Genomic DNA, 15,253 nt, shown 5'->3' with positions numbered 1-15,253 from the left:
GACTGGGAAACTGGTCAGAATTKAAGGAATGTTGGATGGCGCTAAATACAGGGAAATTCTTGAGAGAAACCTGTTTCAGTCTACCAGAGATTTGAGACTTGGACGGAGGTTCACCTTCCAGCAGGACAATGACCCTAAGCATACTGCTAAAGCAACACTCAAGTGGTTTAAGGGGAAACATTTAAATGTCTTGGAATGGCCTAGTCAAATCCCAGACCTCAATCCAATTGAGAATCTGTGGTATGACTTAAAGACTGCTGTACACCAGTGGAACCCATCCAACTTGAAGGAGCTGGAGCAGTTTTGCCTTGAAGAATGGGCAAAAATCCCAGTGGGTAGATGTGCCAAGCTTATAGAGACATACCCCAAGAGACTTGCAGCTGTAATTACTGCAAAAGGTGGCTCTACAAAGTATTGACTTTGGGGGGGGGGTGAATAGTTATGCACGCTCAAGTTTTCTGTKTTTTGTCTTATTTCTTGTTTGTTTCACAATAAAAAATATTTTGCATCCTMAAAGTGGTAGGCATGTTGTGTAAATCAAATGATACAAACCCCCCAAAATCTATTTTAATTCCAGGTTGTAAGGCAACAAAATAGGAAAAATGCCAAGGGGGTGAATACTTTCGGAAGCCACTGTATTTCTCTCTTTGAGACAACTACCCAGGAAATGGCTGAAACTAAGCCATATTAACATATGTAGCCTTAGAAATAAGATTAATGAAATCAATAACTTGCTAACATCAGATAATATTAATATTTTAGCCATTTCTGATATAAATACTATGCATGCCAGTCTCTCTTGGCTAAGAGTTGAGGAGAGACTGACTGCATCACTTCTTTTTATAAGAAACATTAATGTGTTGAAAATCTTGTGCTGTGCTAGCTGTTTCACATTCCCTGAGACCAACCAGAAATGTTTCCTTTGACAAATATTCCCAGATTTTCATAAAACAGCCACACGTGGTCTCTTGTTTCTACATCATCAAATTTTTCACAAGTCAAAAGAGTAGGCTATAATCCACTAGGTGTGTGTCTTTTGGTGCAGCGGGAGCAGGCAGGGGTAGTGCAGCCGGAGTGTCGCTCAGCCACCACAATGCTGCTGGTTTAGTAAAGTTAGTTCAAAGCTGAATGTCTTGGAAGATCACATAATGATTCATTAGTATTCTACACAACACAGTCGTGAAGAAGGCACAACAATGCCTCTCCCCCCTCAGGAGGCTGAAAAAATGTGGTATGGGCTCTCAGATCCTCAAAAAGTTCAACAGCTACACCATTGAGAGCATCTTGACTGGCTGCATCACCGCTTGGTATGGCAACTGCTTGGCATCCGACAGCAAGGCGCTACAGAGGGTAGTGCGTACGGCCCAGTACATCACTAGGGCCGTGCTCCCTGCCATCCAGGACCTCTATACCTGGCGGTGTCAGAGGCAGGCCCAATTTTTTTTGTCAAAGACTCCACCCACCCAGGTCATAGACTGTTCTCTCTGCAACCGCACGGCAAGCGGTACCAATGCACCTTGTCTGGAACGAACAGGACCCTGAACAGCTTCTACCCTCAAGCCATAAAACTGCTAAATAGTTAGTTAAATAGTTGCCCAGACCCTTTTTGCACAAACTTGTTTTTGACTAATCACATATACGCTGCTGCTACTGTTTATTGTCTATCCTGTTGCCTAGTCACTTTATTCCTAGTTATATGTACATAGATAACTCAATTACCTCTTACACATCGACTCGKTACTGGTACCCCGTGTATCTAGCCAAGTTACCATTGCTCATTGTGTATTTATTATTACTTTTATTATTACGTGTTTTACTTTTCTATTATTTTCTATTTTCTTTCTCTCTCAATTGTTGGGAAGTTTCACTGTTAGTCTACACCTGTTGGTTACGAAGCATGTGACTAATAACATTTTATTTKATTTGGTTTCCTTTGACCACACAGTCACACAGTCCCAGATCACTGGTACTCTGTTGTAACATGCAAGCATTCCTTTTGGTGCTCTAAGAGTTTCCTTCAAGACAGCTCGCGGTGTATGAAGGAGATTGGCGCTCGATAGTTCATTTCCATTCGATGTTAATCAGTGGGCTCGTCACAAGGTAGATTTATTGTCATACACTACATGACCAAATGTATGTGGACACCTGCTCATCGAACATCTCATTCCAAAATCATRGACATTAATATGGAGTTGGTCCCCCCCTTTGCTGCTATAACAGCCTCCACTCTTCTGGGAAGGCTTTCCACTAGATGTGGGAACATTGCTGCGGGGACTTGCTTCCATTCAGTATTGCTTCCAAGACCATTTGTGAGGTCGGGCACTGATGTTGGGTGATTAGGCCTGGCTCGCAGTCGGCGTTCTAATTCATACCAAAGGTGTTCGATGGAGTTGAGGTTAGGGTTCTGTGCAGGCCAGTCAAGTTCTTCCACACCGATCTCTACAAACCACTTCTGTAGGGACCTCGCTTTGTGCACGGGGGCATTGTCATGCTGAAACAGGAAAGGGCCTACCCCAAACTGTTGCCTCAAAGTTAGAAGMACAGAATAGTCTAGAATGACATTGTATGCTGTAGCATTAAGATTTCTCTTCACTGGAACTACTGCACACTTATTTGCAATATAACGATACGTGGCTGGCCCGGTTGAGATCTAAACACCTGATAAAATCTCACCATTAGCACAAAGCAGGATATTATGCAACATCAGTGAGAGGTGCCTTTGACTATATTTGGAAGCAAAATCGTTCTCTATTCAATCACAGAACTGTTGAATTCTGCTGGCTCTGAGGTTGAGTCATAAGTGAGCCATAAAGAGGTGCTTCATTGTGAGGTCAAAAGGGAACAGATAGGGAGGGAAGGGCAGCATCCCATATGGCACMCTATACAGTATTACGTGTCACCAGAGCCCAAAAGGCCCTGATCAAAAGTAGTGCACTGAATAGGGAATGGTATGCAACTTGGGACCCAAGCAAATCATCCCCAACATCCCCAACTGTATCAATAATAATTCAATAATAATCAAATAATATTTTTGTATTTTGTAGATCTCTTTTGACAAAGACAAGAAAGACACAGTGTGCAACTTTGCATCCATAAAGCCTCATTGGCCACCCCTTCAATAGCTGTGGTGTTCTTGAGCAATTYAGATACATTTAGATAATACTTTTGCTAAAGACCATGTAATGGAAACCAATTCATAATGTATAATTGTACTATGTATGAATTTAGATGTAGAGTATAGTTGAAATAATCTGAAATTATTGYGCACAAGATTATTTCATAAATTGTCATCACAGAGAGAATCTGCTCAACCTGGAGTAGGGTGAAATTGCCCCTAGATGCTGATCTTGGGTCAGTTTAGCATTTTCCTTACCTAATGGTTAAGATTAGGATTGGGGGAGGGGAAGCTGATCCTAGATCTGTACCTAGGGGCAACTTCACCACAGGGCGCACAACCTCATCAAATACATTTTTCCATTTTATTCATTTAGCAGATGCTCTTATCCAGAGTGACTTACAGTTAGTGCGTTCATCTTCAGATAGCTAGGTGGGACAACCACATATCACAGTCATAGTAAGTACATTCATCTACAGATAGCTAGGTGGGACAACCTCATATCACAGGCACAGTAAGTACATTTTTCCTCAATAAAGCAGCTATCAGCAAATTACCATACTGAACATGGTATGGAAATGAACTATCAAGCGCCAATCTCCTTTACACAACTGGTGAGTTGTCTTGAAGGAAACACAGAGCACCAAAATGAATGCTGCATGTTACAACAGAGTACCAATGATCTGGAACTGTGTGACTGTGGTCAAAGGAAACCAAATCAATGTGACCGGCAAAGCTTGAGGTACTATGGGGATTACCAATCATCTTCACCATTTATAAAAATGTAACTAGGCAAGTCAGTTAAGAACAAATTCTTACTTCCAATGATGACCTAGGAACAGTGGGTTAACTGCCTTGTTCAGGGGCAGAACAACAGATTYGTACCTTGTCAGCTCAGGCTTTGATCTTGCAAACTTTTGGTTACTAGTCCAACACTCTAACCACTAGGCTACCTGCCACCCATAAACAGAGCACATCATTAACTTTAAAGAATGCTACAAATCCTGTTTTCCCCAAGGGGACTGGTTGCTTTGCTATGTACACAATCAGATTAGACTGCATTTCCTTATTTGCAGCAGTAGCACTTCCTTCAGAAAATGGAAGTTTGAACCAAGACAACTATGCCAGTGATAAGCAATATGGGCACATACATTGMTTGTAGTAGTCCATGTGTCTTTCAATGTTGTAGCGAATGTATCGTAAAATAGGTTAGAACAAAATGGCTAATGGAGCTACAGTAAAATACTTCTATTCGTTCTTTGTCACCGGATGAAATGCATGAGACTGAAATAAAAACAGACACCTAATGTATAAACCTACTAACTAAGTTCCACATTCAGAGGGCAGTACACTTGGGGTGGCAGGTAGGCTAGCGGTTAGAGTGTTGGGACAGTAACCAAGAGGTTGCTTGTTTGAATCCCTGAGCTGGTGAAGTGGAAAAATCACCTGTTTTTCCCTTGAGCAAGGTAGTTAATCAATATCATCAGGGAGCAGTTGTGGGGTTAAGGCAGCCCCTGCTCTTCTTTGACTCAGAGGGGTTGGGTTAAACGCAGAAGACACATTTCGGTTGAATAATTKTCAGTTRTGCAACTGACTAGGTATCCCCTTTCTCTACACTGGCCTTTAAACCTGACATGTTTTCCCAATGCCAGTAGGGGCGGATCAGTCTATGAATAGGCAGCTAAGGAAAGATCTCAGATAAGAATATGCATAACTATTTTAATGTACAATCTAGGGTACCCTTGRTTTAGGTTTGTTATACATCTGCGCTGTTGAACACATTTAAAAATCCGGCGTTTAGATCTCACCAACCACATATCRTTCTATGGCAACTCGATGTACTGTACAAATTACTTGTATGCTAGAAACAGGATGTATGCTTATAGGGATTTTAACCCCCCCTCCTTTACACACCTGGTGAGAAGTCTTGAAAGAAACGCTTAGAGCACCAAAAGGAATGCTTGCATGTTACAACAGAGTACCAGTGATCTGGGACTGTGTGGTCGAAGGAAAATATGTGAAAATATGTGAGGTCAATGTTAAGCCACAGGTTTGCAGAGAACATAATACAAATGTCAATGGAGTGTACCATTTTTTGGTATTTGTTTACAATGTATGGTTGTAGGTGAAACATCTAATGAGTGTAGCTTGCATAAGCACGTCTGCCCTGTGCTTGCTCACTTCAGAGAGCTCACCAATTTAGAGGTTGATTTGAGTGTGGTGCATGCAGCATCCAAGACTCCTGGCACAAATATTTTCAATTGAGACCAATGGAAGCTGATATTTTAAAAGRAGGCCTGTCCACCTGGGCTCTGGGGTTGAAGTTTCCCCTAGGTACAGATCTAGGATCAACTTCTCCTCCCCCAACACTAACCATTAGTGGAGGGAATTCAAAACTGACCCCAGATCAGGGTCTAGGGTCAAATTCACACACACCATGGCCCTTGGATTTAATAAGACCTTGGATTAACTTTTAACTGGCCTTTCAACAAAGCATGAACATGCATGAAAAATAATGCTTCCCAAAATGTATGTCCTCATATCATTTTAATGTTGTGATCTGATATTTTTTCTAGAGCTAGGCCTACACATTATTTTTCACTGATCTGATTCTGTTTAGCAGAAGCTGCTGGGAGAGATACAGTTGAGTTGGAACTTCAATTGAATTTACGTAACAATGGGGAAATGGCAAAATGGTCAGTTTGCAAGTTTTATTGAATCTAGGAAACAAAAATTACACGGCATAAATCAAGTGCGGCAGTTGATTTACAATATGTAACATTTCCCGCAATGTATTGTTTTTTGGCTAMATATTGCGTTAGGTACAGTATTCAGAAATAGCCTTATTAAAACACGACTGTCATCATCGCACGCAATACATAGAGAAAAATAAACATTGTTTTAATGTATATTCAGAAAAAGGCAGATAACACTTACCCAAGACAAGACAACTGGGTTGCACGGTGAGAACAACTTCTTGAGCGGTCCSGAGGAGATGGATTATGTCCAAACCCAAGCACGAGGCTCAGCCGATGAGTCGAAACTCACAGCATGAAAGATTTCGTTAGATGCTGACATTTCCTGGTGAGCCTCGCTACTCAATGAAAGATTGTTGATGATGTTCATGTCATAAAGAAACATGAATGCTGACTTCGTTGTTCTATTGGTTTTGTGACTGTTTAAATTAGTTTAAACTAATTTATTAAGTCTGGGTGGAGATTGCGTTAGTGTGTGTGTGTGTGTGTGTGTACATGGGAATGTAGAGTTTTTGTGGGGGAGAAATAACGGAATACATACATACATACATACGCCTTGCCTTTCTACTTTATCCGAAATGTAATATGCTGCTCTACCAGCTAACAATCCTAGGGAAAGAGAACGGGTTTATAATGTTACCCGTAATGTTTTCCTGATGTTTGAGTGTCCAGATTTCCGTTAGTTAGTGGAACATTCAGGAAGCATTCACACCCCTTTACTTTTTCCACATTTGTTGTGTTACAGCCTGAATTTAAAATGTATTCAATATATTTATTTATTTTTGTCACTGGCCTATATACAATACCTCATAATGTCAAATTTGATATTTTTATTTTTATATTTTTTATATTGTAGTTACTCCACAATACTAACCTAATTGACAGAGTGAAAATAAGGAAGCCTGTACAGAATACAAATATTCCAAAACATGCATCTTGTTTGCAACAAGGCTGCAATACTGCAAAAAAATTKGCAAATSAATTAACTTTTTGTACTGAATACAAAGCGTTATGTTTGGGGCAAATCCAATGCAACACTTTACTGAGTACCACTCTMCATATTTTAAGTATAGTGGTAGCTGCATCAGGTTATGGGTATGCTTGTAATCTTTAAGGACTGGGGAGTTCTTCAGGATAAAAAAGAAACGGAATGGAGCTAAGCGCAGGCAAAATCCTAGAGGAAAACCTGTTTCAGTCTGCTTTCCATCAGACACTGGGAGATGAATTCACCTTTCAGCAGGACAATATCCTAAAACACAAGGCCAAATCTTAACTGGAGTTGCTTACCAAGAAGACAGTGAATGTTCCTGAGTGGCCGAGTTACTGTTTAGACTTAAATCTGCTTGAAAATCTATGGTAAGACCTGAAAATGGTTGTGTAGCAATTATCAACAACCAATTTGACAGCTTGAAGAATTTGGAAAAAGATTATGGGCAAACGTTGCACAATCCAGATGTGGAAAGCTCTTAGAGACTTACCCAGAAAGACTCACAGCTGTAATTGCTGCCAAAGGTGATTCTACAAAGTATTGACTCAGGGGTGTGAAAAATTATGTAAATGAGATATTTATGTATTTGATTTTCAATACATTTGCTAAAATGTCTAAAACATGTTTTCACTTAGTCATTATGGGATGTTGTGTGTACATATACACAGAACATGGTTACCATGTTCTCAGAATATAAGACATTAATGTTCTAGACACGTTACAGGGGACGTTGCAATAACAATGTGTCCAGCTTTAGGAGAATATTCCATCAACTTCCCACCAAATATGCACACAACATGGTTGCCACTTGCTCAGAATTAATGTTCTAGACACATTTAATTGGAATGTTGCAAGAACATTTCTGTGTATATCAAAGAAACGTTCTCCAAAAAAGAACGACACATCACACCCTGTTATTGTTGCCAAGCCCATCAAGGTGAGCCACTGATCCATTCACAGCTCMTTTTGTCAGTTGGCAAGGTTAGGGATACTCACACACAGTGCATGTTCATTTATACAGTAATTATTATTCAACATATCTTCACCTAGGATATGAACTCACAACCTCTTAGTTCACAGCATTCAGATATTCCTGCTACTCCACCATGTCTTTGTCAGTTATCTGTTCATTGGACTATTCTCTCATCATCGATTTTATTGGCTTATTTCAAAAATTGAAGGGTTTTCTGCRTAGTTGTCTAATCTTGGTGGGGTATATTAACCTGTTTTAATGATACTTCTGAATCACTATGATTAATGAAAGTCTTTCTTCAGTGTACTTTTAACAGAGCTGAGATTTACTTCAAAGTGCATTCCCCGTATTGCTTACACCTATCAAGTTGTTTCAGATCTACACCAGTGTCTAAGGAGGAGGGGGTAGGTGTCACGACTTCCGCCGAATTCGGTCCCTTTCCTTGTTCGGGCGGCGTTCGGTGGTCGACGTCACCGGTCTTCTAGCCATCGCCGATCCACCTTTCATTTTCCATTTGTTTTGTTTTGTCTTCCCACACATCTGGTTTCAAATCCATCATGACATGTTGTGTATTTAATCCTCTGTCCCCCCCCCCCATGTCCTTGTCCGGAATTGTTTATTGTAGTGCTTGTGCACGTTATGCTGGTGTGTAACGGGTTTTGTTTACCCATTGATTTATTGTTCTGTTTACGGTGGTTTTTGTTTATTAAACTGCGCCGTTGTAAATCAGTTTTTGCTCTCCTGCGCCTGACTTCTCTGCCACCAGTACACACCCCCTACAGTAGGGTTTCTTCTGGACATGGCCTAACTATACTGGTCCAATAAGCACATTCCCTAGAGCAGGAATCATAAATTAGATTCAGCCACGAGCCAATCTTTTCTTGAGCGGATGGTCGGGGGGCCGGAACATAATTCCAAATAATTTGTAAATTAACCGCAAGAAGCCAAAACAGACATATTACTAAAACATAATAATTTCAATCTTTGCTTACATTTGTATACAATCRCGTGTCTCTCWATTATGCGTGGGAATAYTGGGAACAGATTTACAAARTTAAAATAACTTGGAGCTGATTTCCTGGTGTTTTTACAGTATTTCATGTTCAACAATAAAAAAGCAAAAGAAAACTTGGGGGGCAAAATAAAACCACTTTGCATTTCTGTCTGTAACATTCCTAATTTGCTGCTGAAACATGTCCCAGAAATGTGTATATTTACAGTACCATGTCTGTACTTTCTCACATTTTCCATTTAAACAATGATGATGCCAGGTATACCAAAACAATACACAACACAGAGTTCCATCTCCAAGTTTTAATGTGGAAAAACAGACAAATTGCAACAGAATCACTTAGGACAAATCACAGAAATCACAATAKGTTAAATCTCCAATCTGCAGTTGCTACATMAWTTTTTTTACTTTTAAATTAATAATATACATGGTATGTGGTGTGGATTTCAAGAAGACAATCGAGAGATGCTCACCTATATTGAATTAATAAATACTGATAACCTATCAGAGTTAGTGGAAATGTGGTCATAATTTGTGCTAAAGGGGTAATCCTACAGATTCCCATCTTTCAATGAGAAATTWATTTTAATTAGATCAAATAARGGTGTTATAACTGTTGCCAAATAATGACATTAACATACATTGCTATGAATGTGACAGTAGAGTGACTCCCTAGCAGGTCTTGAATCCAGGCCACCAGCACCAACTACAAGCACCCTAACCGCTGTCCCAATGACGGATATTTCCAGGGTATGTGCTTATTGGGCCAGTATAGTTAAGCCCTGTCCAGAAGAAACCCTAAGCCCTTCTCCCTAGACACTTGTGTAGGTCTGAAACAACTTGATAGGTGGAAGCAATGGGTGTGAATGCACTYTAGAAGTAAATCTCTGCTCKGTTAAAAGTAAAGGACAGAAAATATTTTATTGATCATAATGATTCAGGAGAATCATTAAAACAGGTTAATATTCCCTACAAACATTATACAGAAAGCCCTTAAATTGTTGAAATAAGTCAATCAAATYAATGATGAGAGAATAATCAGATGAACTGATACCTGACACAGACATGGTGGCAAAGCAGGTAGATCAGAGTACTGTGAACAGAGAGGCTGTAAATTAAAATCCCAGGTGACAATGTTGAATAATAATTACTGATTAWTTGAACATGCACAATGTAATCATGTACTGTACCAGTGAAAAGTCAGGACACACCTACTCATCAAAGGGTTTTTCTTTATTTTTACTATTTTCTACATTGTAGAATACTAGTGAAGAGATCAGTACTATGAAATAACACATATGGGATCATGCAGTAACCAACAAAGTGACTTGTTACTTTTATTTCTTATTATTACTCGTATTTTTTTTAAACTGCATTGTTGGTTAGGGGCTCGTAAGTACGCATTTCACTRTAAAGTCTACACCTGTTGTATTCGGCGCATGTGACTAATAACATGTTATTTGATTTGAACAARGTTTTCCAGGAAACACAGCTTGGCGCCTGCTACAGTACTTGGCCAGGTATTGTACTTCAACCGGTATATTCTTACTCGTGTGATGGGAAACCTAGAGTTGATAGGGGCATAMATTAAGAAATCAGGACCTGTTGGCATAACAGGTCAAATGTAGGCTAAGGTTTTGGGGTGGAGGGTTAATGGCTGTAAAGGAGGGTCGACCCTGGTTCAAGTCCATCCCTCACTAGTTGAATAAGAAAAGATGAGACCTTATCAGCATATTTGTAGAGAAAGATGGCCTTAAGGCTAGCTAAATCTAATTCTGTTAACATTTGGCTGAGGGGAGGAGGTGCGACGCAGACGCTATATCGGCCCGCTAATACAGAACTACTGAAGGCCCAGTGTATAGCTTTAGTGAAAAAATGTTTGTTCAATATTTTTTTMTTCTGATTTTTCAGCACCCCTACTTTCCGAGGCTATGCTTATGTCCGTTTACCAAGATAGCTGCAGGGTTGGGTACATTACTTTCTAAATGTAATCTGTTACAGTTATTAGTTACCTGTCCAAAAATTATATCAGTAACATAACTTTTGGATTACCCGAACTCAGTAACATAATCTGATTACATTCAGTTACTTTTAGATTWCTTTCCCCTTAAGAGGCATTAGAAGAAGACAAGAAATGTAAGTTACCAATTGAATTACATCTATTGAAGGATAAATCCATGTTAAAGTTTACATAGCTGGCAATATGTTACATTTTACTGTATGGGTTGGTTATGTAGGCTTCTTCTATCTAACCCAAGGTTTTCTACTACGTACAATAATATGATTAAATTATATCTTTACATTAATACATAGAATTTATACGTCCAAAAATGGATGTAGCAACTACAGATTTCCCCTTTAAGTCTATCAAAAGTTTGCGAGTTTCAGCATGTGTCCATCATGCATTTTTCTTTTATCAGCATGAATTAGATTGAGCAATAAAAGCCCCACTTTTATTCCGTAGGCTGGGATCCGCACTATGCAGCTGTTGCAAGAGCGCATTTTTCACTGGTTTCAAAAACAATGATTGATAGGCAGCTTAAACTTCTTGAATTCAACTATTATTGGGTTCAAATACTCACTTAGATTTGTGAACAGCCCTCCACAACAACCACAATCCGTAAGGCGCAAATGCTAAATGAGAGAGTAGCAGTGTGATTCACAATGCGCTATGTAGATATCAATAATAAGTGATATCCGTATCACCGTAGACTACATCACTGTCATCCTTACCACCAAGCGTTAATTCATGTTGGATACTTTTTGGATGCCGACAGCAGTCGCACCATTGGAAGACCTAGCTTTGACTGTAACCTACAAAAGCTTACTCCTGCTCTTTTCCCCCGATCCATCAAACACATTTGGTGTGTCATCATAGTGGTCTCTGACTTGTGGTCAGACTCGTTCAGGTGGAACAAATTTRAAYTTGCSCCTTTTTTCAAAGCTGATTTGAATGTCATTGTGAAAACAGAGAAGTGTCAAATATTTTTTTTTGCWAACATAATTTCTGAATTAAAAATTAATACTMRAAGTAATCATCTAATTTTTCAAAAGTATCTGTAATGCGATTACATTTCTTTGCTGGTAACGTAACGGATTACAGTTACCGTTTTTTTGCAAMCCCTTACATGTAACGGATTACATGTACTCCGTTACTCCCCAACCCTGGCTAGCTGCGATCTGAATTGAAAATCCCTACATGTAAAGCCATATTTGTTATGATCCATWAGCTACAGTTGAAGTCGGAAGTTTACATACACCTTAGCCAAATACATTTAAACTCAGTTTTTCCACAATTCCTGACATTTTATCCAAGTAAAAATTCCCTGTTTTAGGTCAGTTAGGATCACCACATTATTTTAAGAATGTGAAATGTTAGAATAATAGTAGAGATAATGATTTCTTTCAGCTTYTATTTCTTTCATCATGTTCCCAGTGGGTAAGAAGTTTACATTCACTCAATTAGTATTTGGTAGCATTGCCTTTAAATTGTTTAGCTTCCACAATAAGTTGGGTGAATTTTGGCACATTCCTCCTGACAGAGCTGGTGTAACTGCGTCAGGTTTGTTAGCCTCCTTGCTCGCACACGCTTTTTCAGTTCTGCACACAAATTTTCTACAGGATTGAGGTCAGGGCTTTGTGATGGCCACTCCAATACCTTGACTTTGTTGTCCTTAAGCCATTTTGCCACAACTTTGGAAGTATGCTTGGGGTCATTGTCCATTTGGAAGACCCATTTGCGACCAAGCTTTAACTTCCTGACTGATGTCTTGAGATATTGCTTCAAAATATCCACATAATTTTCCCTTCCTCATGATGCTTTCTATTTTGTGAAGTGCACCAGTCCCTCCTGCAGCAAAACACCCCCACAACATGATGCTGCCAACCCCGTGCTTCATGGTTGGGATGGTGTTCTTCGGCTTACAAGCCTCCCCCTTTTCCCTCCAAACATAACGATGGTCATTATGGCCAAACAGTTCTATTTTTGTTTCATCAGACCAGAGGACATTTCTCCAAAAAGTACGATCTTTGTCCCCATGTGCAGTTGCAAACCGTAGCCTGGCTTTTTTATGGCAGTTTTGGAGCAGTGGCTTCTTCCTTGCTGAGTGGCCTTTCAGGTTATGACGATTTAGGACTCGTTTTACTGTGGATATAGATACTTTTGTACCTGTTTCCTCCAGCATCTTCACAAGGTCCTTTGCTGTTGTTCTGGGATTGATTTGCACTTTTCGTGCCAAAGTACGTTCATCTCTAGGAGACAAAACGCTTCTCCTTCCTGAGCAGTTTGACGGCTGCGTGGTCCCATAGTGTTTATACTGCGTACTATTGTTTGTACAGATGAACGTGGTACTTTCAGGCATTTGGAATTTGCTCCCTAGGATGAAAAATACATCCACAGGTACACCCCCAATTGACTCAAATTATGTCAATTAGCCTATCAGAAGCTTCTAAAGCCATGACATCATTTTCTGGAATTTTCCAAGCTGTATAAAGGCACAGTCAACTTAGTGTATGTAAACTTCTGACCCACTGGAATTGTGATACAGTGAATTATAAGTGAAATAATCTGTCTGTAAACAATTGTTGGAAAAATGACTTGTGTCATGCACAAAGTAGATGTCCTAACCGACTTGCCAAAACTATAGWTTGTTAACAAGAAATTTGTGGAGTGGTTGAAAAACGAGTTTTAATGATTCCAACCTAAGTGTATGTMAACTTCTGACTTCAACTGTATTTAGAAAATAATGTTTCAGAAATGCACAAGGTATGTTAACTCTAGCTAGCTAGATACAGAGCCTTTGTCTTAGAAATAGACAGATAAAGGAAGGCTCTGGCTACATAGAGCTAGAGGTTTGGAGCACCAGAAAAATGACATTGACTCCAACCACACATTCCCAGACTATGACTTTGTGTGATATTTAGACTCAAAGTGAAGAGAAAGGAAATACAAGAGTTCTAGGTCAGTCAATTCAAGGCAAAAAAAGTAAAGTTGTGCAAATGTGAATTCACATGGTCTGTACTCATTTTCCATTCCCTGAATCTAGCTATAAAATATAAAATGATTTGTAGTGTTTGTGCTTACACAGAGGGWGCAGTTGAAAGAGAAACAGGTGGGGTACATCAAGGTATTATGGAAGCAAGCTAAGGAACAGGAAAGGAAGCAGGAGCAGAGAGAGGTGGTAAACAGAGAGCAGATGGAGAAACCTCTGAAGCAGAACTTGGAGCTGGTCTGCAGACAGGAGAAAGAACTGGCAGGTAGCCTCTACTAGGCTCTCCAGTAGGATATTATAACAATCATCAAGCGTCCTGTCAATAACYGTTTTTGACCATTCACCGTTACTCCCAACTTAGAATATTACATTTCCCAATAATGTGTMATGAATGTGCAATATTAAYGTAACATGAATGTTACAAAAATGAATATGTAAATTGTTTGTCCCTGTGTGTGTGAAAGATCTGCACGCGGAAGTCCAGAGCAGTGGTTCCMAACCTTCTTCGGTCACTGTACAATTCAGGTTTATCTGCTACTAATCATGATTTGTTCTAAAGAAAAGCATAATAAGACCCATCATTACGTACCATAATARCATGGTACCAATTACTATTATTATTTCATTTTTTAAGGTAAGTACCAAACAGTACCACTTGTGTGACCCCATTGTTATACAGTATACCAGACAAATAGGAGATTCATCAAGACTGTTGAATAACGTGACCACACATTACCAGAAAAACACATCCTCTTCCTCCAGGGGKCTTTCCAGAAAGATCGAAAGGAAGATACCTAGTCAGTTGTACAACTGAAATGTGTCTTCCGCATTTAACCCAASCCCTCTGAATCAGAGAGGTGCAGGAGCTGCCTTAATCGTCATTGACGTCATCGGCGCCCGGGGAACAGTGGGTTAACTACCTTGCTCAGRGGCAGAACGACAGATTTTTAGCTTGACAGCTCGGGGATTCGATCCAGCAACCTTTCGGTTACTGGCCCTACGCTCCTACCCTAGGATTAATGAGCAAGACAGCTAACTGTCCAAAATAACTTTATGTTTTTGGTAAATATAGATTTAAAATAAGGTATTATTAACTGAACATCAACAACAAATATACTTTTTTTGTTTGTTTATGAACCAGAAAATCATCAGTTACATGTGGCTGTTTATCATGTCAGACTGAAACTGGATAGCCTGGTCCCAGATCAGTTTGTTTTGTATAGCCAACTCCTATGGTCAATGTCATGCCATTTTTAGGCAAGACAGCCCATACAGATCTGGGACCATGCAATCAATTCTATGCAATGCTATACTATTCATCCACTCACCTGTGGTAAAACAGCGCTCTCCTTGCTTTCCACCTGTGGTCTCACTCATCTCTCTGCTGTCCTGTCCACAGAAACATCTTCCTGACTCAA

General features: G+C 39.7%; 1 protein-coding gene across 4 annotated transcripts in view; it reads right to left on the bottom strand.

Moving 5' to 3' along the window:
- The window catches only part of sytl2a (synaptotagmin-like 2a), a 37,715-nt gene extending 31,215 nt beyond the window's left edge, over positions 1-6,500 (bottom strand). Inside the window, exon 1 of one of the 4 annotated variants that reach the window (XM_023967793.2) lies at positions 6,053-6,500. The gene's annotated coding sequence lies outside the window, so the exon portion shown is untranslated. The remainder of the gene's footprint in view (positions 1-6,052) is intronic. The other 3 variants (XM_023967792.2, XM_023967794.2, XM_023967795.2) reach the window with 3 other exon arrangements.
- Between the last annotated feature and the right edge of the window lie 8,753 nt (positions 6,501-15,253).

The sequence above is a fragment of the Salvelinus sp. IW2-2015 genome, linkage group LG23, assembly GCF_002910315.2.
Source record: "Salvelinus sp. IW2-2015 linkage group LG23, ASM291031v2, whole genome shotgun sequence".
Taxonomy (NCBI): domain Eukaryota; kingdom Metazoa; phylum Chordata; class Actinopteri; order Salmoniformes; family Salmonidae; genus Salvelinus; species Salvelinus sp. IW2-2015.
The sequence above is the reverse complement of the archived record's forward strand: the minus strand, read 5'-3'. Positions and strand labels throughout refer to the sequence as shown.